Here is a 21,239-nt window from a genome sequence, read left to right on the forward strand (position 1 = left end):
GTTGTTATAAGCGGAGCGGGCATCCCAAGCCAGCAGCGGCAGATTCTCTAAACAATTCAAAAGCACTTGCACACAAAAAGCAAAATAAAAAGTCTTTATATTTCAGAGTTTTTGGTATACTGACATTGATTGGTGATGTGATGGGAATTGGGTTGTAGATAACCTCTGCCGGTGCGGGAAGGCAGTTCTGACGAGGTTTTGCTCAGGATCACACTTCAGAGGGTAAAATGATTTAACTTATAGGTACATCTGTAAGAGATTACGGTAAGTTCATCAGGTGGAAAGTGTGGCCGACGGAGTCATGTAAAGGCCTTACAATTATTTACTTCCTTCATTGTTTGATTATGTAACCACATACTTTAAGATTTTTATAGAATGACATACTTATTTCGTTACAAAAGAAATTATTGTTAAAAGGTAGGTACCTCTACCTACCTATATGTGGTTAAAACGTCGGCTCCATAGTCGGCAGGTCCGGTGTTCGATCCCAGGCATGCACCTCTAACTTTCCGGAGTTATGTGCGTTTTAAAATATCACTAACTAGAGGGTGCCCGCGACTTCGTCCGCGTGGATTTAGGGTTTTAAAGATCCCGTGGGAACTGTTTCATTTTCCGAGATAAAAAGAATTGCCTATGTCAATCACAGGGACGCAAGCTACCTCGGTACCTTTTATACAAATTTTAGGAATCCCGTGAGAACTCTTTGATTCCCCGGGATAAAAAATGGACAGCGAGATGGACTAAGTAGGTAAGTTTAAGTAGGTATGTGTAAACGCTTCTCACGTGCTCGGTAGTGAGCTGGCGCTGTGTTGCCATGATGCTGATGAAGTATTGTTGTTCAATAACAATTGGTACTCGTACAAGGGAAAACAAAGCCATTGTAATGTACCTACCTAATTACTTAAGTAGGTATAAGTACTTATAGTTGGTTTAGCGCACAATAATCTTTTATAACAAAATTCCGCAATCAATTTTGGACTTGCCTTTACACAAATTGAAAAAATCTATTAAAAAAGCTATGCTTCTGAGAAAAGCATATAGCTAGGTATGCAGAGCTGTAGCTCGCTCTAGCAATGCGCGCCGGGACTTCCATTTTTATAAGTAAACAGATACTTAAGTAAGTACATGGCATAATATTGTATATCAAATCTTTGAAAAGAGCAACCGCCGAGTTTCTTGCTGGTTCTTTTCGGGCAAGGCATTCTGACCCAGTGGTAGATGCTTTTGACGATTCAAAAGTACCCAAGTAAGTAGATACTTGTAAAAGTCTAATTGAATAAAAAAACTTGGAATTTGAATAGCTTTAGGTACTGTATCGCAGGAAGGCGCTTTCAGTTCGCATTCCTCCGGCCCCCTCGTCACCAGCGTCATCAGCGTCAAGACCTGATAAGCAGATGTGTCCGGAGTCCGTCCGTCCCGTCCGCCGCGTCCGCCGCCCGTCCGCCGCCAGCCGGCGAGCCGCGGTCATTAGCGGCCGCGGGTAGGCTTCATATATTATACCTACACGTATCCACTAAATTGTCAAGCCGATAAGTGGGCGGGAGACCCGCCCGGCGACTCCGGCGCTTGAGCCGTCTCGCCGACAACCCGAACTGTACCTTGATCCAAAGGTCTACATCTTAAAATCGACCGAAACGAATTACGGATACGATGTTACGCTGCACGCTACTTCTTCGATCACTAATAATGAAGGTGCGTAAGTCGGGTCGCTGGGTAATGTAAAGTGTGCTTAAGGCACTGGGTTTAGAGTGGGTTTTCGCTCGCAGAGCGGCGCAGTTGGGGCCGCTGGGCCGGGGCGCGCGGCCGCGAAGGGCTAATGTGTAACCGTTGTAAGGCGAGCGCCACTAATGCGCGCGGCGCCGGCGCCCGCCTAAAACAAAAACGTACAACATTCCTGCGTTTAGGAGAGCCTTTATTCCTTTTTTATCGGCGCATGAAATAATAGAATAGGCACAAAGCACCGCCGCTTATCGAGCTGCTCAATTTATTAAAGCAGACTATTGCCCCGGCGGCGACATCGAGCGCGCTATTACGAGTTACGTAAGCGCGTACCTATACCTACCTAGTGAGCGCAACACAGGCTGTTCCAACTTGCATGGCCACGCCGACGTTGACTCCTGCCTATTTAGCTAGATGGAGACCATTGGACAACATTAAGAAGTTACCTACCCTATGCTTCTACTTTCGCAATTATACCTACCTAATAGGTATAATATTTCCAAAAAAATATGTATCTGAAGACATGCATCTACATTTATCTAACGGAAAAAAATATCAACAGTTTATTTTATTTTTATTTTAAAATATAGGGAAGGACAAACTAAATGCTTTTATCCACGAAACCGAAACTCAAACAGTTCCACGGGATACTTAATTCTAGTTCTTAATAGATCTAAGTATAAGTATTTGCTATAGGGATAGCTTTTATCCCACGGACGGGCATAGGCTATATTTTATGCAGGAAAATCAAGAGTTCCCACGGGAATTAAAAAAACTATCTAGGCCTAATTGTTTAAAGATGTCCTGGAATATTTCTAAAAAAACTCACACGAAACTTTTTATTCGTGTTTTGTTCTGCTAATCCCTTCATTACGAAGACATTTTGTGTGCAGGTAGATACTGACTACGTATTAAGTACTTAGGTACATCATTCACTTTCAAGGATTAAGTTTGACATACCTACCCACTCCCAATAAGTAGGTATAGGTACCTACATGCGTCATCCGTTTAGGAATATCTGTAGCTACTTCTGCCTTTAAATTAATATTTTTGTTTTAAATTAAATATGTTGGCAACACCTCGTTCTCACGTTCTGTGTTGCTTGGTGTTGGTGGTTATGCTGTGGTCGTGACGTCAGAGCCCCCTCCATCGAGACGAAAAAGATGGCGCTAGGGCGAGGACGTGGCGTGGAACGACAAGCTTCAGTTGCTGTTTGCGCTCCGACCGATTTACATTGCATTATACGGGTTGATTTTACTATCTGAGAGTTTAATTGTTAACATCAGAAGTGTGTAGTAACTTACGCTTTGAGGAAAAATCGGTCGAAACGCAAACGTACTTTTCCACCTAGAGGTCTTCAAGTGCCAGGACACCGTCGGCCGCGATGGAAACGTAATAAGGTATCTCGTAAAGATACCGAAACTGTGAGTACTTTGAATAATTATTAAAGATTAAGTGAATATGGTTTAAATTACTAAATCGTATTCTCAAACTTTTGTATAGTCAGGTGAGATAATTCGTTACTAAACTAAGTTGAAGGTATCAGCTAAAAGTCTGGCACAATTTAATATTGCGTACAGTCTATAAGTGGTCCTCGTGGGAATAGTGATCGGTAAACGAAATTGTCTTTTAGTTCCAAAATCAAAGGAATATGTTTTTTAAAATGGTTAACTTTTAGTTTGTTCGAATTTTATTTTGGAACTAAATGTTAAATTCACGTTTGTCTCAACTTTTTTTTCGAACAAAATATTATTTAAATTATAGTGGGTCAATTATTATAGTAGCATCAGTAATATACGTCCTTAGAAGATAATAATTTAAAAACGTGTGACGATTGAGCTAGTTATTTACATAGAAGTTTTTATAATAAAAATATTAAACATGTGGGTAGTATACGTGACGAACAAGTTAAAATGTTATAGTGGTAGTGGTAAAAGTAATCGAAGAATGTCTTAGGTGAAATGTTAGCTCAGATATAAATCATGATAACCAATCCCGAACTCGTATACTGAAATGAAATGAAATTTATTTATTTGCTGAATATCAGTTGTTGAGTTCAAAATTATAACTAAGTAGCGACCTTCATATTCTACTTCATAAGCATGCAAATATTTAATACTCATCAGGAATAATCCGTACAAATAATCCTGATGAGACCAAAAAGTGAATTAATTTCTATGGTAACATGTCTCTTAATTAAATGTCAATATTAATGTTATAATAATAAGTTATTATATTAATTGTAAGTAAATTTTACATAATATATGGGGTTAAAAAGTGTATATTTTTGATACATGTCACGAGGCGTTTATGGATACCGGAAGTAGTTGTCCGCGCATATCAAAATCGTTAGTAAAGGGATTTCAGTTTAAAAACATTTATTTATCAATAAAGAGCATAACAGTCTTTTAGATATCAGGAATTACAGCTATTTACATTTACAATGGTAGGTACTTACGCACATGATATCAAGTATCCATTTTAGTACTTCATATTATCTACATTGAATAATTGTGTGGGTAAGTAATAACATCCATACGTTTATAATACTAGTTTTTAGGGAAGTTTTCGTAATTGTTCTTCTTTTAAAGCATAATTGGGAGTGTATATATCCTGTTATTATTTTCCTGATAGGAATACAAGTTTGAAGCGCATACGAGTGACTTATATTTAGAATTTTCGTATCTTTATAGAGGTAATTCTTTATTCTTTCTTTATTTGCATTCATGTCTTACATCATAAATAAAAAATATCATAATATTACAACATGAAGCCCCGTTGGGGCGTTGCAAAGTAAAACATATGTAAATAATCAAAGGTAATATTACAATTCTTATGAAATATGAAATATGAATAGCAAAAATTATGAATTAATTATATGGTCATTAAATAAAAATAAAATAAAAAGGTCACATATAAATAAAGATTATGGGAGTTTTCAAATTATGTCCTATTATAACTAATCAGACTTTAAAAAAAAGTACTTACAAATAAAAAGTGGTTAACAAAGTTATTACAATCTTCTTATATCGTATTATCATATTATTGAGGTATATTCATTCAATAGTTCATGCACACTGTAGTAACATTTTTGGATTAGCCATTTTTTTTAGTTTTGTTTAAATAATGTTTCTTTTGTTTTATCTATTATTATTGCTATACAGGTTATTTAAATCAGTAAATATTTAAAAAAGAGCCTTTGTTGCAGTTTTAAATAAGTACTGTACAGGTTTACCTTAGTGCTACCTAAGTAAATAATTAATTAGATAGATAATAACTTTAAATTATTACAGTAAAGATTATTTACATATGAAGTTTAAGTTTTATTTTTTATATTCTGCGTGCTCATCGACATAGGCATCCCCTTTTCGATATACTATTCAATATACAATAGAATAGAATAGACTAGACTAGAATAGAATATGATATAATAATTCAAGTAAACTTTTACAAATGCTTTTGAATCGTCAAAATAATTTACCATGCATTACAATATGATGTTTGACTAGATCGTTATAATATTAGGGCGTACTTTTGGCATACAAGATGAATAATTTTACGTAAGGTTTCTATTTAAAGATAAAGCTGAATTTTTTTGTTGATACAAGGGTTTTTAGCAGAATTACAAAAGGGTAATAAAAAAAAAATGTGTTAACATTCCTTTTGATTCAATTGCGTTAAGCGAATTTATTTTTACGTTATAGGTATGTACCTATTGGGTACTAGGGAGTAATAACTTGCTTGGACGGAATGTAACAGAGTGATCCGATTTGGTTTATCCCCGAGAAAAGTAATGTAGTAGTAGTAGACTCGTATACACATTGACCTCTGAAAGCATTTTAGCTATTTTTTGTCCATCCAAACAGAGAACCGTTTTGTATACATGTACAAGTCGATTAGATTGAACTAGAACGAAGGTAAAAGGATTGTACATTATATTTTAATAAAATAGACACAGACAGACTAGTAACGATGAAAGTAATATTTCTCTTCAGAGTTAGAACTATTGCCTGTAGTCTGTTCAATTCAAAAATTTGTTGCATTTGATGTGTACCTGCTTCAAAAACAAATAATAATTACGGATTGTGGTGTGTATAGTATGATAATGAAGCTTTATTTAGTTTGTAAAGTCATAGTATATCATTAATAATGCAAATTAGAATAATATTTAAAAAAAAAATAACTATGATTTATGTTGGTAGTTAATACCTAATATTACAAATTTGGGTAAAAGCTTCACATTTGCGTTGAACAAAGAAATATTCTTGTCCGGATAGCTAAGTGGGTATTATTAACTTGAGAGGGTAGACAAATGCAACATTTTTATGCTCTCAGCTGCAATTCTGTGCTATAATCAGGACAGGCCGAAAATAATAAAGAGTGACAGTAAGAGTATATTGTGCGAATAGAAATATTCGATAGCATACAGTGGCAGTAGATGAATTCCCTGCGTGAATGGACAGATGAATGAGTTAAAAAGAAAGTCTTGGTTTTGGCAGTGGCATGCATCGGTGTCGCTCATAATCCATGACTCTCTGTTTATCATTTTTAATTAACCTAATAATTATTTGAGATAGCGTAATTAATATTTGCATATATGGAATATGAAATACCAATTATTATTATTGTTTGATACTAGAGTAATTCATGAATTAAAATAGTTTGTGGGTTATAAGATTATATTTGGTGACCAACCCTCGTAATTAATAATGCAGTGAACTAGTGAAATCATTAATATAATTGCAGTTAAGATATTGATTAGTTTAAAAAGTGATAGTTTTAGTATGATAATAATTATTTAAAGTTAACTTTGATAGCACCAGCTTTACAATCAAATGATCCGTTTATAATAATAAATCATTGATAGTTAAAATAAAATGGATGAGATCAAATATGATTGTATGCACCGGTGATCCCTTGCGTGGATGCGCGGTAGATAAAGATAGTGTGGTGATTGCATACGTGGATGAATAGTGTCGGAGCACTGTGTGGGTGCACGATGCTATGGCATTGAGTATGTGTTCAGAATTTAGTAAAGAATTTTGAGATTTAGTAAAGAGGTATGATCTGATTTTAATCGTGAGTGCTAATGCATTGCTTCTTTAAAGAATATTCATGGAATATTAAAAACCGTGTTGGCAAGGCTACCTTGTGTATTATGTTGAGTAATCTATTTAAAATTAAGTATGTATAGCAACATAATTGATACAGCGAGCCGTGATAAAATTTTGGAAGATTAATTAGTTGGAATATTGCACCATGGATATAAGATATCACACTGGGATACGAAGCTTGAACTTTGATAAAATATTCGAAAGATAATTGGGAATATTGTACCATGAATATAAAATATCACATTGGAATACGATGCTTAAACTTGAAGGCGAACTTGGTACGCTTAAGTGAGTGAAATGCTCTTTAAGTGCAAGTGGTCTTCAAGTGATCTTCTACGATGCTTGACCTTGATGGCGAACTTGGTACGCTTAAGTGAGTGAAATGCTCTTTAAGTGCAAGTAGTCTTCAAGTGGTCTTCTATAATGCTTAGAACTTGATGGCGAACTTGGTACGCTTAAGTGAGTGAAATGCTCTTTAAGTGCAAGTGGTCTTCAAGTGGTCTTCTATGATGCTTGGAACTTGAAGGTGAACTTGGTACACTTAAGTGAGCGAAATGTTCTTTAAGTGCAAGTGATCTTCAAGTGGTCTTCACCAACTTGGTACGCTTAAGTGAGCGAAATGTTCTTTAAGTGCAAGTGGTCTTGACCAACTTGCTGCATTTAAGTGAGCGAAACGCTCTTTAAGTGCAGTTGGTTTTCAACTACGACAAATCTGGTCCCCTAAGTGTGGCAAAGTCCCTTTAGATGCGGTTGTTTTGTTCTTTAAATTGAAAGCTGTTGTTGTGATGAGTGATAACGAATGGACAATATTCCTGGATCTTACGAGTACATAGTGGAGGTGTCTTGTTAAGTTGCGAGCTGTCGTATGATTGTGAAGTGATAAGTGACAATGAATGGGCAATATTCCTTAGGAAGTTAGGAAGGATCCTTACAAGTAGGTAATGTGAATCAGGTGTTAACGGTTGTTTATTTTGCAGTAATTTTATCCCGACTCGTGGGGTGCCCGGGGCGGGCACCATGCAGCATGGCCGTGTTGGCAACACCTCGTTCTCACGTTCTGTGTTGCTTGGTGTTGGTGGTTATGCTGTGGTCGTGACGTCAGAGCCCCCTCCATCGAGACGAAAAAGATGGCGCTAGGGCGAGGACGTGGCGTGGAACGACAAGCTTCAGTTGCTGTTTGCGCTCCGACCGATTTACATTGCATTATACGGGTTGATTTTACTATCTGAGAGTTTAATTGTTAACAAATATGTGATCAAAATCATTTATTTCAGAGTTTGTACAATTTTTATGGTTCCGTACCTCAAAAGGAAAAACGGGACCCTTCTAGGATCACTTTCTTGTCTGTCCGTCTGTCTATCTGTCCGTCTGTCCATCTGCTGTCATATCTGTCAAGAAAACCTATAGAGAGGGAGTACTACTAGACCTAGAATCATGAAATTTGACAAGCAGGTAGGTCTTATAGCACCAGTAAATGATAAAAAAAATTTCAAAAGAAAAATAAAACCGACTTCAAAAACCACAAACACTAAAAAGTAAAAAATAACTTTTATTTAGCTACACGTGTAATGTACCTAGGTATGAAGTCGAGCGAGCATATTAAAACAAAATTAGAAATCCAAGAGTGAAGCTCGCCCGACTTCATACCTAGGTGCATTACACGTGTAGCTAAACAAAAGTTATTTTTTACTTTTTAGTGTTTGTGGTTTTTGAAGTCAGTTTTATTTTTCTTTTGAAATTTTTTTATTTCACAATTTTTAGTGGCCCACTGTACTATAATATGCTATGCCCAGTTAAAACCCTACTGTTTACTAAGCTTTTACACTGATCGCGAGCAATTTGCTCCTATCTATTGAGGAGTTCTGTTCTCCATCTCCGAAGATATTCATCAGATCTTCACCAAATTTATATGGGACCAACTGCACAGTATACTCTTTCAAACAAAAAAAAAAAAATCCAAATCGGTCCAGGGGTCTTTGGGTAATCGGGGAACATACATAAAAAAAAAAAAAAAAAAAAAAAAAAAGATTCCGACGAATTGAGAACCTCCTCCTTTTTTGGAAGTCGGTTAAAAATGCGAAAACCATGAATTTATGGTAACATCACAAAAAAAATCAAAACGTGTTCATGAACAAATTTTCAATTCTCAAAGCAAAATAACTACCTATACCAAGTGAGGTATCATAAAAAAGGTATTTACTTGTACATTCTAAAACAGATTTCTATTTATTTTTATGTTTTTTGATTTATCGTGCAAAATGTTGAATGAAATAAGCGAGTTGTTACCGGAACTCTCGGTGCGCCAGTCTGACTCGCTTGGGCTGGTTTTTTATATATGCATACTTTATAGTTTTTGATTTCTCGTGCCAAATGTTGAAAAAATACGGAAAAAGTACGGAACCCTCGGTCCGCGAGTCTGACTCGCACTTGGCCGGTTTTTGTATGTAAAATCTAGGTCTATTGTTATAATTTCACAATTATTATTTAATGGTAACATTATGAGTGAACATAGCAGGAACGCGTTCCGTTTTTGTAGCACAGGCTGAAGCAAAGCACTCTTGTTAGCAAGGCAAAGAGCTCAATATTGTACAGCAGTCTCAAGTAACTCATTCACAAAACAATCTGCCTCATTAACGCAATCTCCATTAAGTAGGTAGTTAGGTACATGACCTGATTGTGGCTTGTTGTTGTATGTAGCTTATAACTCATGAATACTTTCTTATATTGCAGCTATAACTACTAAGCATAAGTAGGTAGGTACTTAGTTACCTAATTAATATAAAAAGTGTTTTAAGTGAGCTGTATATGTTTAGTTGTAGATAGCGACAGATGCTTCAAACTATGGTAGGTACTAGATAGGTATTTTGCGGATTTTCTTGCAGGTTTTTGTCGGTAGGAAAGGCATTCAAAATCCGTGGTAAGATACAATCTACCTACCTACTTGTAGAAGTTGATAAAAAATATTTTAATTCTAATGATTTTAAGCTTATTTTGTGGTTTAACGACATTTTATACTTACTTATTGTAAATAACGGGTACATTGTTTTGTCTAATTAGTAGATAATTACCGATATTTCAATTCTCAAAGCAAAATAACTATATCAAATGAGGTATCATATAAAAGGTATTTACCTGTATATTCGAAAACAGATTTTAATTTATTTTTATGAATAATAGTTTTTGATTTATCGTGCAAAACGTCGGAAAAATTACTTACCCGAGTAGGAAACCCTCGGTGCGCGAGTCTGACCGCGCGGTATTTTTTAACGTTAAAGTCACGTCACTACATTACAAAGCCCACATAATCCTACTTATATAATAACTTACCTAGCTGTACTTAACGTCAGCCAACGTTGGGGGAGCCATTGTGTCAGGGGAGCGTCGCGAGGGTGGAGGACTGAGGGCTCGTGCAAATCTACAGTTACTTATACTTACCTAATGATGAGGGGGTGGAGAACGTATTACAATACATTTACCTCAATACTTAAATATAAATTTTTAGTCCATAGAACCAACTAAGGTAAACGATAAAATAATAGCACAAGGGAGAATTTTCTCAGCGCTTAAATTTTCTTACACTGTATTATCCAACCTTCACAGTCGCTGATCGTTCCTCCCTGTGTTAGGGACAATACGTAAAGAAACTTTCAGCTGTTATAAAATAACGAAGGTCTGGCCCTCGCGGACTCTTATAATCCATATTAGAGCTTTGTCAAAAGTTAAGTTCAGAGTTTATGTAAGGCAACACTTACCGAGTTAGTGGAAGATTCCCGGTAGCCCTGCTGCCTACACTCCGCTGCCCCCGGCGCTGGCTGCACTGTCCCCGGACTCCTGACTCACTGATAACGCGCTGATAACGATCTCAGCACAATGTCGCCGCGTCATCGTTGTTTACATGCCTGTACAAACTCCATATTTGTCGTCATCTTGTCTTCGGTATTTGTTTGAGTCGTTTGAGAATATCTACCGTTTAGTGTTTAAGTAGGCACATATGGTACACCAACTATGTACTTACTTAAGTAGTTGGTGTATATGTATATACTTACTTAGGTAACGTTGAAGTAGAAACCACTTCGAATGGGGATGATGCCTAAGTCAAAAATAAATTATAACTTATTTCTTAGTTACTTATTAGGTATGAAATAGAGGTCCTACCAAAATTCATAAAAACTAAAGTCCACATTCGCCAAACAACTAAAAAAGGACGTCTTTGTATGACGTCCATCTGTGTGTTTCATAGGTAGGTACACATACTTGCTTACTTACCTACTTACTAAGCGAGCGGTTTGACGTTTGATTAAAAGTCACTGATGTGACTAGTTACTAGTAGGTACCTAATCATTCCTATTGCGATGGGTTGAGGAATGTATCTACCTTAGTAAATATAAGTTAAATACCTAAGTACTTAATTGCTTAGTACTCAACTAACTCCGAAAAGTTAGAGGTGCGTGCCCGAATCGAACCTCAAACCCCCTCAATAGGAGGCCGACGTCTTGATCACTACGCTATGCTTGCTTTTTAACGGTGCAGAAAAACATCGCCAGGTAACCCGAGAGTTCTTCATAATGTCCTCTAAGGAGTTTTAAGTCTGCCAATTCGCATTTTACCAACTGAGCGGTACTAACTAACGGCTGAGCCAAGCCCTTCTCATTCTGAGAGCAGGCCCGTGCTCAGTAAGTAGACAGTGAGCAGCAATGGATTGGCAAATGATCATAATGACAATGAAAAACTTTTTATTCATACGACAAGGTATCACACAGCATCGTGGAAGACATGTTATACTTTGCAGCGCCCTGACGGGGCTTCATGTTGCAATATTATAATATATTTTTTATGATGTAGGTAAGACATGAATGCAAATAAATAAAGAATAAAGAATATTTTTTGCAAGTTATAATGTGTTACCTACTTACTCGTACTTAGGTAAGGTAGGCGACCTTATCATAACAAAGTCTCTTCCAGGCAACCTTCATGATAGGGACAAAATGTGGACGGCAAAGTGGTTGGTGTCTGTTAGTTAGGTTCATATTATTGAAAAAACCTGGAAGAGGGACCTGTCAGATTCAAAGATAAGTATTTCATGAAGGTTAACATAGACTAAGTAAGTAGGTAATTTGGCCGATTATACCTAGGTATCCCGCGATGATTGAAGTTGCATAGAGAAGGACTGTAGGAAATAGGTGTCTAAGTACAAGTAGGTACCTAAACACCAACTTAAAGGCTGGTAGGTAGGTCTCGATAGGTAGGTAGGTATATATTTAGTATCTATAGTTTCAACACAAAATATACCTATTAATGAATGGTTTCAAGCACTTCAAGCTATGCCTGCAGATATTACCTAGGTATATCCATTAGCTAATCTAATGAGGCTTTATTCGTCGCAGCACATTCGCGGCTGCTTATATTCTTTAGTGTTACGTACTTAGTAAGTATAGGTACCTACTTGAAGTAGGTATAGATCACCGCATGTTGTGAGCTGCAGCACTCTTGCAGGTTGCTGGGCAGCCCCGGGTCGGCAAGCAAATGGCGGCTTCACAAACGAAATGCAGGTAAAATTAACACTAATTATAATTAATATCTACTTACCACAGTAAGTAGTGTCAGTCCAATCCAGAGTTATCAAGTGTGTCCAAAATGACAATCTTTGATAACTGGCCTGACGCGGGGCGCTGCGTTGCGTCAGTGGGTAGCAGGTAGGTTCCTCACAAGCTTTAGGGCGGTAGCTACCTCTCTATGCAGGTACCTATAGGTATGCAGAAGAACCTCGCAGATCAATGATTGCGTACTTAGTATCTACCTATTGCCTACTTTACAGTTTACCAGTAGACAGCTAGATATTTCTCTATCTAGCGGTAAGTAGGTCCTACCAACTTCGGTAGGACGTGATAAAAAATTGGCCAAGTGCGAGTCGAACTCTCGCACCGAGGGTTCCGTAGTAGGTAGGTACAGAAGGAGTAAAACGGTAAGAATCACTTTGTTAACAAACCGCAAAACTAACTATGTTTATAGAGGTTTATTGTTAATATCGAAAAAACTTTGATAGTTATGTTAATATGCCTACCTATTTTTTTGTAAAATGCATATAATTTTCTATTGACCTTGATTCTATTGATCTGAAATAATTATTTATTTCAGATTTTTCGATTGGTATTCTTCGGAGATAAGCAAGGAGGGAGGAATGGTGTTGTATTTGACATTTTGCACAATAAATCATAAATTATTAAGTAGGTATGCATAAAATAAATAAATAATCTGTTTTAGAACACTTAGGTATACAGGCGAAGCGATTAATTTACAAACTATACCCCACTAGGGGTGGCTCTTTTAAAATCAATGGTTATTTTACTTTGAAAATTGAAGATATGTAGGTATAGGTACTAGAACTAGGTACCTAATTATTTTTTCATGAACACATTTTAATAGGTATATTTTTTTGGGATGTACCTAACCATAAATTCATTATTTTCGGTTTTTTCCCTTTACTTGTGCTATACTTACCCTTTCATGATTCCATAGCTCAAGTAGACAAGTAGGTAGTTAGGTACGTATAGGTTTTATTCACAAATAACAAACAATTTTCAGGACGACCTCAATAGGTAGGTAGATACTTACCTAAATATCTATAGAAGAAAAAGCCCACGATTAAGAAAATGTACTTATTAAAAATTATAGACTTTTGTACCTTTGCAACCTTTAATATTATATAAGCAGATACAGACTAAGTAAGTACCTAAGTATTCGTAATGTTTTCGGCTTATCCAATTCCTGCTACCGCATTTGATTCATAAACTAGGTACCACAGTGTAGCACGTCAAAGTACCTACTTTACTTACCGACCACGACCTAGGGACATGCGCGACATGGCAGATTCCCACGCCTCTCATGTTAATCCTGTTAACGAGTTACTGGGAACGTATGTATTAAGTATAGCTTCTTTGGGGCTGATCCTCACGCTAATACCACAGGATATATTACAATAGTGTCTACTACCTAGTGTCTACCTGCATGTTCCGCCCTTTGTCCTAAGCTCGGTGCTTTCTTCTGTACTGTGACGTCATGCGTTATGCGTAGCGCGCTCGCCTGCTTCTCTATGATGTTTTCGAGGGATATGACAATAGCCTAATATCCAAGTTTACATAGGAGTCTAGCTACTAAGTACCTACAAAGGTTTTCAAGCAACACGTTTTAGGGAAGTTTACTTTTACAACGTAAACGCTTTTCAGCTTTCCCTAGCAAAAGAGTCCACTTCCGAGGCCCAACCGTTGAACCGTTGAGACTTTTCACTAGTTATGTGCCTCATAAGAAAGCTCGGAGTCACTCACGGGTGATGGAGAGAGCTATGCTTGCAGTCTCTCTATATACCTACTTACCTACGTGATTAGGTAAATCAGTAATAAGGAGATCCGTACAAGTGGCGAAGCTGAAGAGGCGTTAGGCAGGGCACATACTTAGTTCCAAAAACCGATAAGTAGACGTCGAGTTGGGGTCCCAAGGTGTATAGGATGGCAAGCTGACGCCGGAAAACGTAGCGTTGAAGGACCCTCCACTAGTTGGACACACGACATGAAACGGGCGTCAGGAAGCAGCGCTAGACCATACCTACCTGTTATGACATATTGTGAAAGTCACTCCAAGAGAGCACACTATGTCAAGCAGTGGATGTTTATGGGTTGATAGTGATGATAATTAATTAAATGACCTGCTTCGCAGATAAGAAGGTACCTAAGTAAGTAGCTAAGTATGGGGGTGTCGACCGCTTGTTTGGTCTGACCAACGTCTCGGGCTACGTCCGCGGGGTCTCTCTCCTTCGATGTTACCAGTGACCATGAGTTTCTCAATATCGCTGGCGTTCCTCCTTGCGAAGGACTGTAGGCTCCTCCGCAGACAGCTGTTAGATAGTCTCATCTTTGTTTTATACTTAGTATGCTACGTATTAAGACGTTTTGTTCTAAGTATGTTCTGTCCACGATATGTCGAGCGTGCAACACCACATCTCAAATCCTTCTATTCCAGATTCTTTTTTTATCAACTCAGCTCTGTATAAAGAAATATGGAAAACACAAGAGTTCTCACTAATTGCATTTTTGTCCATTGGGATATGTACCTACTTATCCTGCCATATTCTAGAAAGCTGCTCATGGTGCTCTTTGGCATGCCAATGCGACGGCGGACTTCCTGCTCGCAGCCACCTTTGTTGCTTATAGGTTAGCCTACCCATAACCCTTAACCTATCCATACGTTACAGCTCATAACAATACGTAGAGGTCAGCTACAATTGCCTACAGTTTCCAATTAAGTAATTAAAATGTCTGTCGATTACACCTTCCATGCTAATAAGTAGGTAAGTATAGATACACCAGCCATTAGCGCGCACGTCGGTCAGCGCACGCGGACATCGGCAACATGTGCAGTGTCAGCGGCGCCGATAGCCGCTACGGCGTAGCAATTAACGCGCGATTGATTTAGAGCTACGGACCCAATTCATTAGCGGGCGAGCCTATAAACATGCGCTACACGCCTCTACACACGCGCCGACCACTCAGCCACCGATATCGCACCAATTGTAAAATTGTTAAGTACCTATTCAAATTCAAATTCAAATTCAAATTATTTTTATTCAATTAAACTTTTACAAGTGCTTTTGAATCGTCAAAATAATCTACCACTGGTTCGGAATGCTGTTCCTACCGAGAAGAACCAGCAAGAAACTCGGCGGTTGCTCTTTTCAAATGTACAATTTACAATAATATGCCATACTGTATACAAGCAATTGCAGCGCCGTATATTGCTGGAGCGAATCAAATCCAAGCTTTTTTGTCATTTACATAATCTTCGATTGTATAATAAGCTTTTTCCAGGAGCATACTTTTAATAGATTTTTTAAACTTGTGTAAAGGCAAGTCTAAAATTGATTGTGGAATTTTATTATAAAATATTACACTCATTCCCACAAACGATTTTCCCACTTTCCTGAGGCGGAGCGTAGGATATGCGAGCCTATTACGGTTTCTAGTTTGCCGGTCGTGGAAATCACCGATTTTTTTGTAACTATGAATGTTTTGTCGTACAAAAATTATATTAGCGTAAATATATTGAGAAGCTACTGTAAGAATACCTATTTCCTTAAATTTCTCTCGTAGGGAATCGCGCGGTTTTAAATTATAGATTGCGCGTTTTAAACTATAGATATGTAGGTAAGTAAGTAGGTATGTAGATATGGCAGGTAAGTCGGGCTGACTATCCAGCAAACCTAGAGCAATAAGTAGTAGGAACACCCATTAAAAAATTTAAATTAAGCAATCAGGTTTTTGTTTGTTGAGCTCAAACAGCTGATGATACCTACTTAGTACTCACTTAGGTACTTATCCAATTATAAATAATATGATTTTCATGTTTTTCTTGAAATTAATACCTTATTTGCACTTAAAGCAATTAGGCACTTACCTAGGTGCCTATTTACTTTACTACTTTAATGGTGAAGAAAAACATTGTGAGGAAACCTGCCTGAGAGTTCTCCATAATGTTCTCAAAGGCTAGGTACTTGAAGTCTACCAATCTACACTTGGCCAGCGTGGTAGACTTTGACCAAATCCTTCTCATTCTGAGAGAAAACTCGTGCTCGGTAGTGAGCTGGCAAAGGATCGATGATACCTATTAATGGTAAAAGGTATAACCTTCGTGTGTTTGTATCGTAGGGAGCTAGGAAATCGCAGCTATCAACCTAATCACGAAGTCGGCACATGTGTAGATGCCACAGTAGAAGCTATGCAGGCGGCGGGCGGCGGCGGGCGCGGCGGGCGGCGCGCGCGGCGGCGCCGCCTCCCGCCCACGCTAATTTATGGAAATGAGTTTCCCGCCCCGCCTCGCCAATGGCTGCCGGGCGCCGCCCGCCGCCCGCAGTCGCCTCCCGCGCTCCACTCCGCACGCACGCGCGTCCGTGCTCCGTGCGACCCGTGCGACCCGTGCTCCAGCTTGCCCGACTTACCCGTGCTCCGTGATCCCAGTGTGTATAGTGATCGTGTTTACCTAACTTAGTGGCAGTTCAATTTTTGGTTCCTGTTTCCAGTTCCGCTGGTCAAACTTCGCCCTAATGTGAGTGATACATACCTATATATTATTATTCTAAGTAAGTAGGGCATAAGTGTCTTACTACAAACCTGCACTGGTATTCTTTCGAAAGAAAATAGACATATTGACTTTTTGAAACATAAGGTACAGGTAGAGCAACTTACCTTTAGCCAAATAGTAGATAAAACTATATTTTATTTAAAATTCAAACAGAATTTCTAGTTGGATTTGATATTAGGACCTAGTGACTTATGTTTATTAGTATTGATTGTTACAATCTACGTATCTTATATTGTAGAGTTACAATTTATTCAAGTCTAAGTTCACTCTTTACATAGGTAACTTAAGTACCTACCTATCTGTACCTACTTACTTACCGTTTAAGTTCATTCAAATTCATTCCACCAAACTTTTAATTAATTATTATTAATAGTACTTACCTAAGTAGGTATTTACCTATTTATTGATGAAACTTTACTGATTTTGGAGTTGTTACTTAAATTATAACTATCATGTAGTAGGTACGGAGGACCTAAGTAAGTACTTATGGGAGTTTAGAAAGCACTTCAATAGAGTCAAATTTCCGCCCGCCCGAAATACCCAGATCCCGCTCGTGCCTCGCTTTAAGTAGGTACCTACTTAACTTTTATAAAAACTAAAAAGTAGGTCGGTAGACATCTAGCTAGGCATCTATCTACGGTAGACACTAGACACATACCTACCTATTCATCAGGCATAACAATAGCCAAGCTTTCTTTGCCGAACTACCATTCGTGTGGAGGACGCAGGTACCTACCTACCTACCTACCTACCACGGGGTAAGGTACCTACTTCGCAATTCCGTTGAAACAAAAAGCCATTCGACCTTACCTCTACCTGTATCGTAGAGGCTCATTTGTCCGTCGCATTACTTGTATCTATCTGATTACTTACGTAGGTAAGTATCCACTAAGGTATCTGTAATTCTGTGATGGTGAAAAATATGAATGTTGTCAAAAGTCATCATCGCCATGATGGACCCTTCACGAGCGCGCTACGCACGGGTCTCCGTTCTGAGCCAGCAGCACTTAGGCCAGCGCATCGGTACACTTTGCCGATCTTTGAGAACATTATCATGGAGAGCTCTCAGGTTGAAATCTATAGACTTCAGTTTCGGTTAAACAAGACAGATTTATGGCAGCGGTATATAACGCTGTCTCGTTTTACCGTAGATGCATGGTCAAAGTGCGCTCTATAAATCTCAGCCTCAGGCATACAGATTTCCCTTCGTGAAATACCTACTTGGTATTATTTGTAAAATTGTACGAACACCTTATTTCTCCATCTATTTCAACAAATCAATTGATTTTGATTTGAGTTAAAGCAAGTGACATGTAGTAAGAGGTGCGTGGCCGGGATCGAACCCCCAACCTTACCTTCAAGTTACTCAAAAGTGGTAATAAAAAATAATGGAGTGGAGTCGCCGGCGGCGCGGCGGTTAGCGCCTGCTCGTTAGCCAAGCCGACCAGAACAGGGCTTGCCGACCCGGCGCGCGCGGCAATGTTCGCTACAATAGGACAAAACCCGACCAAGTGCATGTCAGACTCGTGCACCGAGGGTTCCGTACTCGGGTATTTTTTCCAACATTTTGCACGATAAATCAAAAAGTATTATGCAAAAAAATAAATAACAAGTGTAAATTAAAAATTTTCAACACCCCCGACCAGTGAAGGTTACAGTAACTAGAAAAGAGCTGATAACTTTCAAACGGTTGAACCGATTTTCTTGGACTATTCCGCGCCTACGATCCAAAGTATCTGAGTTTTCCAAAACATCATTTTCAAATAAATAATTATGTATATCTAGGCAACGTCCATCTTGACAGCTTGACATTAATTGTCAATTGACACTTGAATATTATGAACCTAAGGGTTATCTAACCTTCTTTTCTACAAGAAAACTATAAAAGAGCTGATAACTTTTAAACGGCTGAACCAATTTTTTTGGATTATAGCTAAGAACACTCACGATCAAGCCACCTTTCAAACAAAAAAAACTAAATTAAAATCGGTTCATTCGTTTAGGCGCTACGATGCCACAGACAGATACACAGATACACACGTCAAACTTATAACACCCCTCTTTTTGGGTCGGGGGTTAAAAATCTGTTTTAGAATGTGTAGGTACAGGTAAGCCCTTTCATATGATAGGTACCTAGATAAAAAAGGTTCAAAAATATATTCCTTCAATGAATTTTAAACAATGATAGCCCAATTATTGTTTGGGTAAGAAAAAAATTTTTTTTCGGCTCCTTTTTCATGTATCTATCTATCCCTGAAAAATAATTTACTTAATTGAATTTTTTATTCAATATTTGGTTTTAGGTCAACGTTTTACACCAAATACCAAAATTTCAGGTTTGTAACTCATTCAGTCTACGAGCTAGAGACCTGTCCGAGCTGACACGCGGACAGATAGATAGACAGACAGCAGAGTGACATTAATAGGGACTCCGTTTTTACCCTTTGGATACGGAACGCTAAAAACTGACTTCAATAATTACAAACACTAAAAAGTAAAAATAATTTAATTTTTTACCGAATATTATAAATTATGTACAAGCTGATGCCCGCAGTTTCGGCCGCGTGGATTTAGGTTTTTAAAAATCCTGTGGGAACTTTTGATTTCCCAGGAAAAAAATAGCCCTCCGTAATATGCCATCCCCGGGATACAACGTGTTTCTGTATTACCACGTAAAAACATTTAAACGAATGATCTTTTAAACCATCACCAGGATTTAGGAATGCAATTCCGTACAGCATTAGGGTTGAGGAATTGGGTCCTCGAGGTCAACGATAAAGTATTTACTTGGCATAGATACCTTCAATATTAATTTATAACCGACAGTTTCTAAATCCCACTAGCTTTAGTGATCAGATCCCCTGCAGCATCGGGATTGAGGAGTTGGAATCCAAATTTTTTATGGAACAATGTCGCAAAATTCCTTTATCGATTAAAAAAATTACGCAAATCGGTTCAGAAATCTCGGAGATATCATCAGTGTATATAGGAAAAAAGAACAATTCCTCCATTTTTGAAAGTCGGTTAAAAAGTAGCCTATTTACTCCCTGGCCAATCATCTACTTGTCTGTGAAAATCCCGTCAAAATCGGTTCAGCCGTTCCGAAGATTAGCCCGTTCAAACAGACAGACGAAAATTTTAAAAACATGTGATTCAGTTATGGTATCGTTCAAATATAACCATAATATGAGCTTAATATGAGGTAGTTATTTCGAAATTAAAGACAGATTTCAATTTTATTTATTAGTACCTATAGAGTATAGATACAAGAGTTAATGTAGTTCTTATAATAATTATTTTTTGGAGCCGGTGCCAACTAACTTCACGAACTGTCTACTCTACTCTACATACCTACCTATTTTCAGTGACTCCACATTGGCACCGGCTCCAAAAAATGTAATTATAGAACTAAGAACTCTTATGTAGATACCTAACTAATTTATGTTCGGTAAGAAATTAAACAATTTTTTCTTTTTAGTGTTTGTGGTTATTGAAGTAGATTGTTTTTATTTTTTTAATTTTATTATTTTTCAATTTTTAGGGGCCCCACTGTATTAATATAAGCTATGTCTCGTCGTTAAAACCCTACTGTTTACTAAGCTATTACACTGATCGCGAGCAATTAACATTCCATTGAGGAGTTATGTTCTCCATCTCCGAAGATATTTATCAAATCTTCACCAAACTCAAACGGGACCACCTCTGAAGTATGAACTACCAAACAAAAGAGAATTACGAAAATCGGTTCATACCTATTAGGTGGAGTAATCGCTTAACAAACACACAAAAAAAAACAGTTGAATTGAGAATCTCCTTTTTTTGAAGTCGGTTAAAAATATAAAATTCATTCATCAGGAATTATTATTATTTCACATAACTGAGTGTTAATAAGCTTACTATGCTTTTAACAAGTTATTGTGGTGTTGAAATAAAAGTGTTGTTCACACGTCTGACATCACACCGCGCCGCAGGCACGAGGGAAGCAGAGCAACGGCGCGGAACTAACACACGAAAATACACCTCATTTCACCAAAAACGACGCAACTACATCCTCTACACATCCTAATATATTCCCTACAATTCCTCGATTAAGGATTAATTTCGCATGTGTTTTGTCTTGCACTTGCGACAAAGTAACTATTAAGGCGTTAATTGTTCATTAAAAGTCCTGCGTTATTAGTGGAGGCAAATATTATTCTAGTGAAGACCCGGCGCAGACGACAGAAAGTGCGGAAGGCGGCGGCGAGCATATTAGGTATCACAAACTCAACCTGGGTA

The sequence above is a fragment of the Maniola jurtina genome, chromosome 4 (genome assembly GCF_905333055.1).
Source record: "Maniola jurtina chromosome 4, ilManJurt1.1, whole genome shotgun sequence".
Classification (NCBI taxonomy): Eukaryota; Metazoa; Arthropoda; class Insecta; order Lepidoptera; family Nymphalidae; genus Maniola; species Maniola jurtina.